Here is a 12,048-nt window from a genome sequence, read left to right on the forward strand (position 1 = left end):
AGGAGCCTAAGAATGATATTGATATTTTTTTCAGTTTTAACATACAAAACTAATTTAAGTAGACATGAAAAATATAACTCTTACTAAAGCATGAAAAATCCCTGTAATTGATTCTCTCATGTGAAATTAACAGAGCTTCTGGAGTGGACATGTGGTTTCACTCTTAGGTTAAATGCATAACATTGAATGTTGTGTGAATTGGAAGTGAAATGACCACAGAAGGAAGTCTAGGATCAAAATAGATGTAAAGAGTGTTGTGGTGTTTTACTTTGCTTTATTGTAGAGGTGAGAGCCAAGTGATTTTGTCCCTTTGGCACAATGGGAAACTCAGTTTCTTATGTTTTGCTCTAGGAGATCAATAAATAATGTCATCATGCTAGTTATGCTAATGCAAAAAACACATAATTCAGAATGAAGGCACTAACTACTACATAACTACCTAACCTGCCTGACCAGAACACAATTTTTATGCATTAGGGTTTTTTGGTTGCAAGAAACAAAAGCAGGCTGCTTAACTTAAATAAGGGGAATTTGCTGGAAGGATTTAGGTACTCACTGTTTGGCAGAAAGGCTGGAGAACTAGGCTTTGAAGTGGACCAAGGCAATACAGCTGAGGAAGTCCAGGAATTGGGGATGACAACAATGGTCTCAAGTGGTATTAAATTGGTTTTGGATATTTTATTAGATTCTAGTAGAAGCTGTGTGATCATGGGACATCAGGGGACTGACTACACAACCAGAACTGTCCATCATGATATTATCAGATACAATGAGTGGTAACTTTGGGTAAATGTATCAGCAGACTTATGATAGAAATGAAACCCTGGGATCCATCCTGAACATGCTTGGAAGGCATGAGTAAAACACATACATGTCTTTTTAAACTCTTGCCTCACCTGCCACTGCTGCACTAATGGACCTCCCTCAACTCATGCTAGGCCTCATGGGGCAGAAGAGGAATAGGTGATCCCCTATGACCAAGTGAGGGAAGAAAAGACAATTTAGGCCCAGTTTACACATGAATTCTCACTATACAATAGTGCTAGCAGAAAATGGATTCCTACCATGTTACAACCCTACAGGGAATGGAAGGACATTCCATTGAAATGAAATTTCTGGAAAGGAAATTTCTCCTTGTAGGCAGTGTTATGAGTAGTATGAATGGTCGATAACTTCGTGTGGAGAGAGCAAAATGTATGGAGCTGTAGATATATCCAGATTCTGGGGCAGACAGGAATGGCTTGTCTGCTTTGTCGGGGTCTTGGAAGAAGCAAAACTGGAAGATTGTCCTGGTAAGTCATCCTTGTATTGGTTGTCTCATCTTACTTTCCTTACTGTTCTGTTCTTTTGCTCCCCTTTCTCTGGGATTGCACGGATACTAATAAAGGTAGTATGACACGAACTTTGGTCTCAGCTTTGAGGGAAATGAGACTCTTGAAAAGTTCAGTGAAATATTTCTGGGCAATTCAGACTCCCCAACCAAATTATACATGTTCTGCCCAAGCAATGATATACATCTAGTGATGGTTCGAAGTATTCTTAGGACTATTTCCATCGTCTGAGAACAAAAATGAAGAGAAGCTTGTCCAAATTATTTCTGATAACTTTCAAGTATACTTCTCTGAAAATCTCTCTAACTCAACCATTTATGAGATAATTGGACTAGCAATCAGAGATAGAAACCTGTCTATGAACAGACTGGAAAAGAAAATTATCTCATCAACTAAACAAGAAACTATCTCATTCTCCTTATCCTAAGAAAAATCAATATGTAATCAAAATTTCTATTTTTTTTTCTCAAAATTACTTCACAGATTGAATTTGACTATTTCTCAATACTGTCAACTCTGCCAAAAACCTCAGCAAAGAATGTAATTACCTTTTAAAGTATTTCTCCCACTCTGCTCCTTGGTAAGTCTGAAACTGTTAAACAACTGGCAACCATGTTCCTTAAGATTTTCTTACTAAGAAGATAGAGAAGTGGGGCACCTAACTGGCTCAATCAGTAGAACATGTGACTCTTGATCTCAGAGTTGTGAGTTCAAGCCCCACATTGGGCATGGAACCTACTTAAAAAAAAAAAAAAAGAAGCAGCAGCAGCAGAAGTTAGGGAAAAACATAGTAACATTGTTTCTTGAGCTCACTTCATCATGCTTGGGTGGGGGATAGATATTCATAAAGTGCAGAAAGCAAGTTACCAGCAGGAGCAAGGAAGCAACAGAGAGAGTTGAAATGTGGGCTGGGGTGGGTGTTCTGGATAACATAGGACAGCAAAGAAGAGAAAGAAGGCCATGTCTGTGGTGATGACTGACTAGGTGGCGTTGTGAAAGGGAAACGAAGCACAGTTGATCATATTCATTTGGGTGACATCGTTTATATTTTTCACACTGACATGATGCGCAACAAGCCACTTCATCATCAAATCAGCTGATTCTGTCGCCACTCAACAATGGGGAGAAAACTCCGTTAGTGAACTGACTGTATCATGAACCTTAGAACTCTCCATGACTTGTAACTCCAACTTGAATAAAATCAACTTAGCTCCTCTTTTACTTCAGTGACTGAGGTTATTAAGCATATAATAAGGAGCGTCCTGGGTTTTCAGAATGGCTGCAAAGAATTATTTTCATTTAACCAGTTGAAAATAGGTAAAGCAATTTACAGAAAATGGTAAAGGATGGCATATTAGGCATCTTAAATTTGTTTGTTTGTTTGTTTTTAAAGATTTTATTTATTTGACAGAGAGAGATACAGTGAGAGAGGGAACACAAGTGGGGGGAGTGGGAGAGGGAGAAGCAGGTTTCCTGTCAAGCAGAGAGCCCCATGCGGAGCTTGAACCCAGGACCCTGGGATCATGACCTGAGCCGAAGGCAGATGCTCAACAACTGAGCCACCCACGCACCCTTTAAATTTGTGACTGGCCGGCTTCATTTCCCCTTCTTAACACCACATGTCTAATAATTGTATTCTTATTATTATTATACTATTATTATCACCTCAGCATGGTGGGGTTGTACTCCAGGATGCTACTCCTTTCTTAACCAAATTTCAATATATGATTAAAATTAGGTCAATCAAACACTTATCCCCTGGAATTTAAATCCTGGTTAGGAGATTAAAGGCAGAGAAAATGGTAGGAATTCATCTGATGTAGGAGGGAGGAGCTAGATTTCTGCCACCATGACACTATTCCTGTCATCCCCAGATCCTGCACCAGTGGAGATAGCTTGGCTCTGCACATTTCCCAGTATGGTTCTTTAGCCTTACTACTGATAATAGGCCTGATATCTTTCAATCAGTTTTCTTTGTATAAATTAGCTGGAGGCTATTTCTGTTGTTTGCATCTATAGAACTCTGACTCATTCAGAAAGTGTACCTTAGCAATCAGGCAGGTTAAAGAAAAGTTGAATTTATTGCTCTAAGATAAGTGGTATGGGACCATAGCCAAAGTAATGCCATACTTAATTATTTAAACAAAAAATTTTAAAAAGCCTTTAGAAAATATTTATTAATGATAATTACAATGATTTTAGAGAAAAAAAAACAAACTTGCAAAAATATGCAATGTTGAACAACAAGAAAACACTAGGAAATATATTTTTGATAATTACCTCATGGTAAAAATATGAAATAGATGACAACATGTTTTTAAAAATGTCTGACATTGATTGATTGATTCATTGATTGCCATTGACAGATAAGACTGTATGTCTTATTCTAGCTGGAGGTATTTCCTGATTACCACTTTTTCCTCATTATTTAAATCCCACAGACATTTTCTTGCTAGGGCTGTATTATTAGGAATAGAGGCATAAAATTTCAGGGATATGGAACTTGATTTGACTCAAATCCTTCTAGAAGTGAGAATTGAATAGTGAGTTTAGTCAGATGGGACTTAATAGGATCCAAAGTTCAGGATTTATTTATTTTTCCCTTTGAAGTTTCAGCAACACTCATGACTTGTGTGGGAAGAATGTCTTGATGTATCAAATTAAAAAAAAAGTGCAGGCCTGATTGCTTGTCACATTCCATCTGTATCATTATTATTAAGGGCCATCAGGTATAATCCTCTTTATCAACAGACTTACTGTATTTTATTACCTTTCTTTGTTTTCCATGTGCTTTTTTATTTGGCCGTGGAAATGAAAGCTTATTTGTATCCTATGTCTGAATTTCGTTCTCACAGAAATTATGTAAAATAGGCTGAGCCATAGAATATCAAATATCATAATCTTTTTATTACAAATGGACTTTGAGAATTATTGCCCTAATAGGTAACCAGTTAGCATAAAGAAAAGATTGAATGGAGTCTAATGGGACAATTTCACCAAGGCTTAACCCAGCTTTCTCTTAGAAAAGCTAACACTTCTGCAAAAATACCTCTATTGAAGGAGAAAATTTGCTCTCATTTTAAGGTGGTAAGTCTCCCTTTATCTGATAAGTCTGTGTAATTATGAATTTGTGACATAAACTGTACTCAGCATAGAATATTTACAGTAATGTGTATTTATTTTTATTTATTTATGTGTGTGTGTGAGAGAGAGAGAGAGAGAGAGCGCGCTCAGGAGCGTGGCGGGGGGTGCAGGGACAGGCAGTGTGAGGAAGGATATTTAAACAGACTAGGTGCTGAGTGTGGAGTGGGATTTGGGGCTTGAGCTCACCACTCTGAGATCACAACCTGAGCTGAAACCAAGGGTCAGAGGCTTTAACCAACTGTACCACCCAGGCACGCCTCGTAGCAATGTTTAATTAGTGGTCTAATTTTCCATATAGCACTAAAATCTTCTTAAAAGGTCCCTCAAAGAGCAGGATCTTCCTGAAGAATGATCTTCTTTGAAATTTGATGGTACCACTGCACGATCAGGAATGTTTTCAGGGGCAAGTAATAGAAAAATCTAACAATTACTTAAAAGGAGAACCCTCTATTTTTCTCATACTAGAAAAGTCTGGGAGCAGACTTCAGGGCTTTCCAATGACTCAATAAGTTCATCAAGGATACATCTTGTTTGTACTTTTTTACTCAGCACATGTAGCATATTTGCTTGTTGCTTCGTGTTCTTAAAATAGCTGCCAAAGCTCCGTGCATCACTGCTACATTGAAGGCAAGAAGAGTGAAGGGGTAGTGACAGTGAGCTCTCCTCTCTAGTTTTCTCCTTCTAAAAAGAAGTAATACTCTTACAGAAGCCCTCTATCATATTCATTTGCCAGAATATAGTCTCACATCCACTCGAAAACCGATCACTGGGGAAGGAGAATAGCATTACCATGATTGGTTAAAACCAACTCTTACTCAGGTCATCAGTAGAAGGAAAGCAAGTCCAGGGGAATCAACATTCCCTAAAGGTATGCGTGATGATTATCAAAACACAAAATTGGAAAGAAGAAAGGGAGAATGTTGTTCTGCATGCAATGATATTCTTTCCACCCTTTGCCCATCTGGTTCCTTCTCACTCTTTAGGTCTCTCTAAATGCCTCTCTTCAAAAAGCCCTTTCCTAAACCAGTAATCTGAAGTAGGTCCCTTGACTATTTTTGCCCAGAGCATTCCTCTTAATTAGTAATTATGCATTTTTAAATTTTATTGTCTTTTTTGACTCCAATTACACCAGGGATGATACCCCTTTGGTGAGAAAGCACTTTAATGGAACCATGGTTTGCAGGGCAAAATATAAATCCTATTCCATGGGCACCTGGGTGACAGAGTCAAGTTAGTTATCCGACTTCTGGTTTTGGCTCAGGTCATGATCTCAGGGTTGTGAGATTGAGCCCCAGGTCAGGCTTCATGCTCAGCAGAAGTCTGCTTGAATCTCTCTCTCTCCGTCCCCTTCCCCTCCAGTGTGTATATGGTTCTCTCTTGCAAAAATAAATAAATAAATAAATAAATAAATAAATAAATTAAATAAATCTTGTTCCATTATTGGAGGACCTAATACAGATCTTAACTGATCTATGTAATAATACAGTTGCCTTTCTTCTGGGCAGAGGACAGATTAGCTTATTGAGGGGAAAAAATGATTTTTCTTCAATCTCTGAATCTCAGACAACATCGGAGACTTGGATTTGGGGAAGAGAAATGACATTGGGGTATCACAGGAGGTAGGTTAGTCCTTAGAGTATGTTGACAGGCTGAGCACTAGAGAGTCACAAACAGTAATGATATAACAACAGCAATAATAATAGTAAACAGTTATCAAGTGCCTACTAAACATCAGGAAGAAGTCTAAGTAATACTTAGAGTGACTCAGTTTTCAAGGTATTTTTGTGTGGTGGTTGCCCTCGGAGACACCTAGATTTTAAATAAGTTGTCACGGCTCACTCCTTCGCCCAGGCTATTTCTCGAGCCCATACTCTCAACCACATCTCTCAGCCACTGCCTCCTTTGGATCAGAAATGGCTGCTTTATAGATCATATTCTCTCTTTTTTTTTTTCATTAAAATTTCCCTTTGTATCTTTAAATCTTCAGTAAGTTTCATTGAATGCTACTGCTTGATTTTAGCTGTGCTTTGCAGGCTTAGGAAGGGGCCTCTGTCAACAAGTTATAGGAAAATTTGGGTAGGCAACACTGGCTTATTAAAGTGATCTGCAGTGTTGGGGAGCAGAATGGTTGTCTGAAGCAATGAGGGAAAACCAGAAGAGTGGATTTGAGGAATATGTCTTCCTCAGAGATGGATCCCCAACTCTGAGGGATCCAATCCCTGGATCCCCAAGAATTTAAAGAAGGGATGTACCCTTGCAAAAGTATAGAATTATACTTATATGGAAGCTTAAATTATCATTACCTAGATTTGTAAATATCTACTCAGAAGACCAAGAACTTGGACATCTGGTTGCGTGAGTCTCTGACATATGGTTTCTAGTTCCCAGACTCAACATAAATTAGACATATGAAGATAACCAAATTTCTTCTTGCTGCTAGATCCAAATATAATCGTCCTTTCTACTCTGTCTACCTCTTGGCCACCATGATGAGGTGGTTGGACTGGTCAGGTTGCATAGAGCCTAAAGATGTCTTAGTAGTGGCAGGCTTTATTTTTTTTACTTTTAAAGATTTTATTTATTTATTTGAGAGAGTTAGAGAGAGCATGAGCTGAGAGAGGGAGAAGCAGAGTCCCTGCTGAGTAGGGAGCCTAATGTGCACCTCGATCCCAGGACCCTGAGATCATGACCTTAGCCAAAGGTAGACGCTTAATGGACGGAGCCATCCCGGTGCCCCAGTGGTGGAAGACTTTAAACTACATAAAAGACATGACTAGATGTCTCACAGGTGGTACAGAGAGAACCAGTATCTGGAGGAAAATGCTGAACTGGAAATTTTAGCAGCAGTGATGAAGATTTTTGATGTACTTGAAGCAGTAGAGAAATCTCTTTTGTTCCAATGCCATGAAAAGAGAGGACTGCTTCTCTATAATCCAAAGACTCTACTTAAAGGAGTAGGAGGGCTTGAAAGGCCCTTAAACTCTATTCATAGCTGCTGGATAGCTTTTTAGGGATCGTATGTTATGTGATAAGGTAGCTAAATTTTGAGCTATTACTATTTGCTAGACATGATTTATTTAATTCTCACAATTCTATAAATTAGGGATTACTCTTCTCTCCATTTTATAGACTCCCGTATAGGATTTCTTGTCTGACATAACACAGCTGCTCAGTGCTAGAACTTGGAGAACTGGTACAGAACCCACTGACCATGTTCTATTTTTTTCTTGCCTTCTTTTTGGCTTTTATGTAAGTTCCCAATGTTCTTTTCCAATGAGAGAAAAATTATGCATGTGAAAATTATTATGATTTAAATGTTTAAAGGAAAATTCCATGCATTGTGGATATATACAGGACATGGAGAGATCACTAACTTAGCAAGCAAACCAGAACTGATTTATCTTTGGATGTGGTAGGAAACATTCCAGAAACAATATGTGCACCAAGTAGAGTCACTTGACTTTTACACATTAAAAAAAAAAAAAAATCCTAAAAGAACAGAGAGGATGTGGGTAAAAACTATACGGATGTTATATTTAATGGGAATTTTTTGATAAAGCACTTGTTTTAGGTAAGAGCTGATAATAGTTTATTTAACTTATTAATGGAAACTCAGTGTAAACTCAGATAAGCACCAAATGACCTTTTGGTATACTGCTGCTATCCCATTTGCTTTCTATATCTCAGTTACCCTACAATCTTCCCGGCATTACTCAATCCAAAACCACTTTTCACTGTTGGGAAGAGTTTCCCATAAAGTCCCCCAATTAATTCCCGTTTTCTTTCATTCCCTGCCCACATTAACTCTTGTAAATTAGCAGTTATCTCAGAGCCAGAACAGTGGGAGGGGGAGGAACCACAGGAATGCATCGTTCCACTGTCCTGCGCTTTTTCAACCAACATGTCCTCTGTCAGTGATGAGACTACAGGCTTTGGGGATTTGGATTTCTTTCATTTCCATGACAAACCCCAAGTGAATGTCTACTGCTTGCCAGACATCATATAGGTAGAGATTAGAGACGGAGACTGACTCCAGACCTAATGTCATAGAGTTTATATTCCAGGGGGAGCAAATAGAAAATAGACACAATGTAGAGATAAGCCATAAGAGGGATGAACATTCTGTTGTCAAAGACAATAAAAGATGAGATGAAGAGTGATGAGGTTGGAGTGAGGGTGACTTAGGTTTGTTTTGCCAGGTAGGGAAGGCTGCTCTGACTGGGTTTCCTTTAAACTGAAATCTACATGATGAGCCAGACCAGGCTTTGCCTCTGCTTGGACATCCTTTTTTTTTTTTCCCCCCCCGAAGATTTTATTTATTCGACAGACAGAGATCACAAGTAGGCAGAGAGGCAGGCTTGGGTGGGGAGATGGGGGGAAGCTGGGGGGAGGGAGCAGGATCCCCACTGAGCAGAGATCCCAATGCAGGGCTCAATCTCAGGACCCTGAGATCATGACCTCCATGAGCCGAAGGCAGAGGCTTAACCCACTGAGCCACCCACATGCCCCAGCTTGGACATCTCTTTAGGGAAGAAACCACTGGCAAGTCCCTAAAACTCTGAGTCTCGGTTTTTTCCTCTTCAGAACAAGGAACATAACAACTTTTATAAAACTGTGAAGAATAGTGAAACAATTTATCATATAACTTGGTATATGGGTAGAGACCCTATTCAGTCACTGAATTTAGAATGTATGTCAATTACCTCACTAAACACAATTCCCACAAAATATGAAGGCCTATACGAATGTCTGTTGTAGTAGTTCTTTTTATCATTATTAGACTCCCCACCCACCCCCCTTCCTCCAGGTTAGGCTCCTTTCCTAAGATGCCCTTCTGGGAACATTCTGAAGACTACTTAAGGTGACTGTGGGAAAATAGCACAACTGCTCATTTTCCCTTTTTGCTTTTTCCATTCCAACTTTCTCTCTGTTAGCTAGTGGTAGAACTTCCTGACATTCTAGTCAAAAGTCTCTGCTGTAACCTTGGCATCATTGATCTCCTTTAGTCTTAGCACCCATGTGGGTGCTCCAAGTATTCTCAGATCCTCTATTTGGGGGCAAGGACAGGACAAAATGACATGAGTTCTTGAGGCAACCACTTCCTGCCTGGGTGATGTTAAGTTAGTTATCTCTATGTGTTTCATCTATAAAGTGGGAATAAGGGTAAGTACCTAACTTACAGGATCATTGTGAAGAGTAAATGGCTTAATACCTCTAAAGCACTTCGAACAGTAAGTGCTCCATTAATGTTGCTTATTTTATAACCCACTTCCTGACTCTACCCATTCTTTCTCATGTTTCTGCTCCAGGCATTTGCCATCTCACTTAAGCTACTGTTACCCCTTGCGTATTGTCACTCCACACAGCCAGATGCAAAATTATCTTACTTGCCTATAATTCCTCCTTCATTCCACAAATATTTGTAAAGGACCTACTAGGTGCATGTCATTGTACTAAGTGTTATGGCGGATTCCTAAAATAGAAAACACAGTCCTTCCCTGGTAAGGTCAGAAGCTAGCTGAAGGATTCATCTGCACATAAAATGCCAAACAACAATATGGGTTAAATAACCATAAAATTAGTACAAGAGCAGTCACGTGACATTACCTGTGAGTTTCCCACTTTGCAAACATACATGCAATCCTTTACTGATTTAATAATTTGTATGCATATTTTTCAGGTGTGTGCAGTATTTATTAGATTCTCCCTTTGATCCTTATACTAATCCTCTCAGTAGACTGAAGTACCTTTGACAAGAGGGAGCGCGTCTATAACAGTGTTGTCAGTGCATAGGCTCTGGGGAGCAGAAGAATCCTCTGCTCTGCTACTTGCTGACTTGAGATGTTGGGAAAGTTGCCCAACTTCTATGAATGTCATCTCCTCTCTATAAAATGGGGATAAATTAGTGCTTTTTTGGGTTAATGTGAAAATTGAATGATATAATCCATGTGAATTCTTAATGCAAAACCTGGCGGCTCAATAAACACAAGCCATCATCATAATTGGCTTTTATTGAACTTGTGATAAGTGAAAATTCAATATATTTCACAAGATGTCTAGTACAGTGCTTTGTAAATAGTAGACAATGAATTAACTTTGTTATTAAAAAGGTTATCAACTATGAAAACTCTCTTCTTTGACCTTCAAAAGCTTAAAATGCATATTTTAATATTTACTAAAATAAGACAAACTTATAAACATAGGAATTATTAATATTGAAACCAGTAGCTAATGTTCTTCCTGCATGTATCTTGCCTCAGAGCATTCCTCTACTGATATTAACAAATACAGTGGAATGTCAGGTGGTTAGTAGACTCTGAATGAAATACTAAACCAGCTTACCAGACTTCATAGAATTTCAAAGGATAAAGCAAGGTTAAAGTTTTTGCCTATAACATACCTTTTCTTTAGACGTAGAGTAGAAGATTCAAAAATTCTCTAAAACTATTTCTCTTCAGAAATTAGATGATGGGCCTTTCAGTAATTGGTGGGATGCCATTTCTCCAATAACTTCAAATAAGGATTTACAATTAAAATCAGAATTTTGAACCATAGAAACATATGCTCTTGATACGTTTTACTATTTCTCTTCATTTCTATGATTCTTTTACTCCTCTCTTGGTTCCATGTATCTATTCTGCTTACTCTTCCTATTTTGCATTGACACTTAGTGAATACATAATGACAAATTGCTGTAGACCGCTGCTTTTGGATAAATACGGGGATCCAAGGAAACGTGGCGATGGTTCGTTCACTCTCCCTACTCCAAGGGAGACTGAAATACAGTGACTCACCTTTTCCATTGTTGGAGATTCAATCTGCCTCTGAAAGGCAATTTTGGTTTTATAAAACCATGGCTTATAGAACTTTAGAAACCATTCCCAGGGGCCACTTGGAAATGAGTCATCAAAGAACTGATATCTGAATCAGAAGGAATGATCGTTCATGGGGCTCAGCCATGCCCAGCCGCCAGGCTCAAGATTTGGCTTTACAAGAAATGAGGGCAGGAGGAGATGGCTGGGGGTGGGTGGGGGGTCCATGTTATCGTAGAGGCAAGGGGGGAGTCTCCTCCTCAGGAGGGGGGGTTGCCTTCCTCAAAAGATACCTGAGATCGGATGTACAGAATGATTTAGTGTCACAGGGGATGGTCTGAACGTTTCCACACTTGGATTAAATACCAGAAACCAAGTTATTAGACTGAAAACAGAGAGAAGAGGGTCCTATAGAGGTGCCAACCCCAAACTCTCAGGGTTGAAATCTAATGAATATTTCTCTTATCCAATTTGAGGAGTTGGGGAAAACAGGTGGGGGAAGAAGGAAGGGCTTTGTAGAAGAATCAGACAGCTGATTGCATTTTATTAAACCTGGGTGAGAAATCTATGTTCTGGAAAATCATTGTATTCTACGATTTTGTATTTCCTTTACTTCCCCTTGGTTTTATAATAAAAACGCTTTTTATTTTAAACTCACAGGAAGTCCTTGTGACCTCACTTTCCTAAGACTCATTTCTATTGAAGGAACCAACCAAAGCAGATATTTCAGGGGAAAAATGTGACGATAAAACATACCAATT

The 12,048-nt window shown here is 38.9% G+C and overlaps 1 long non-coding RNA gene across 1 annotated transcript; it reads left to right on the plus strand.

The window, feature by feature from the left end:
• The first annotated feature begins 1,250 nt into the window (after positions 1 to 1,250).
• LOC116871726 lies at positions 1,251 to 11,796 on the plus strand. Its single transcript, XR_004383492.1, has 3 exons — positions 1,251 to 1,292; positions 1,815 to 1,911; positions 11,764 to 11,796. It is a non-coding gene; the product is annotated as an uncharacterized LOC116871726 (long non-coding RNA).
• The last annotated feature ends 252 nt before the right edge of the window (positions 11,797 to 12,048 follow it).

Source organism: Lontra canadensis, unplaced genomic scaffold (genome assembly GCF_010015895.1).
Source record: "Lontra canadensis isolate GAN:19392208 unplaced genomic scaffold, GSC_riverotter_1.0 scaffold27, whole genome shotgun sequence".
NCBI lineage: Eukaryota > Metazoa > Chordata > Mammalia > Carnivora > Mustelidae > Lontra > Lontra canadensis.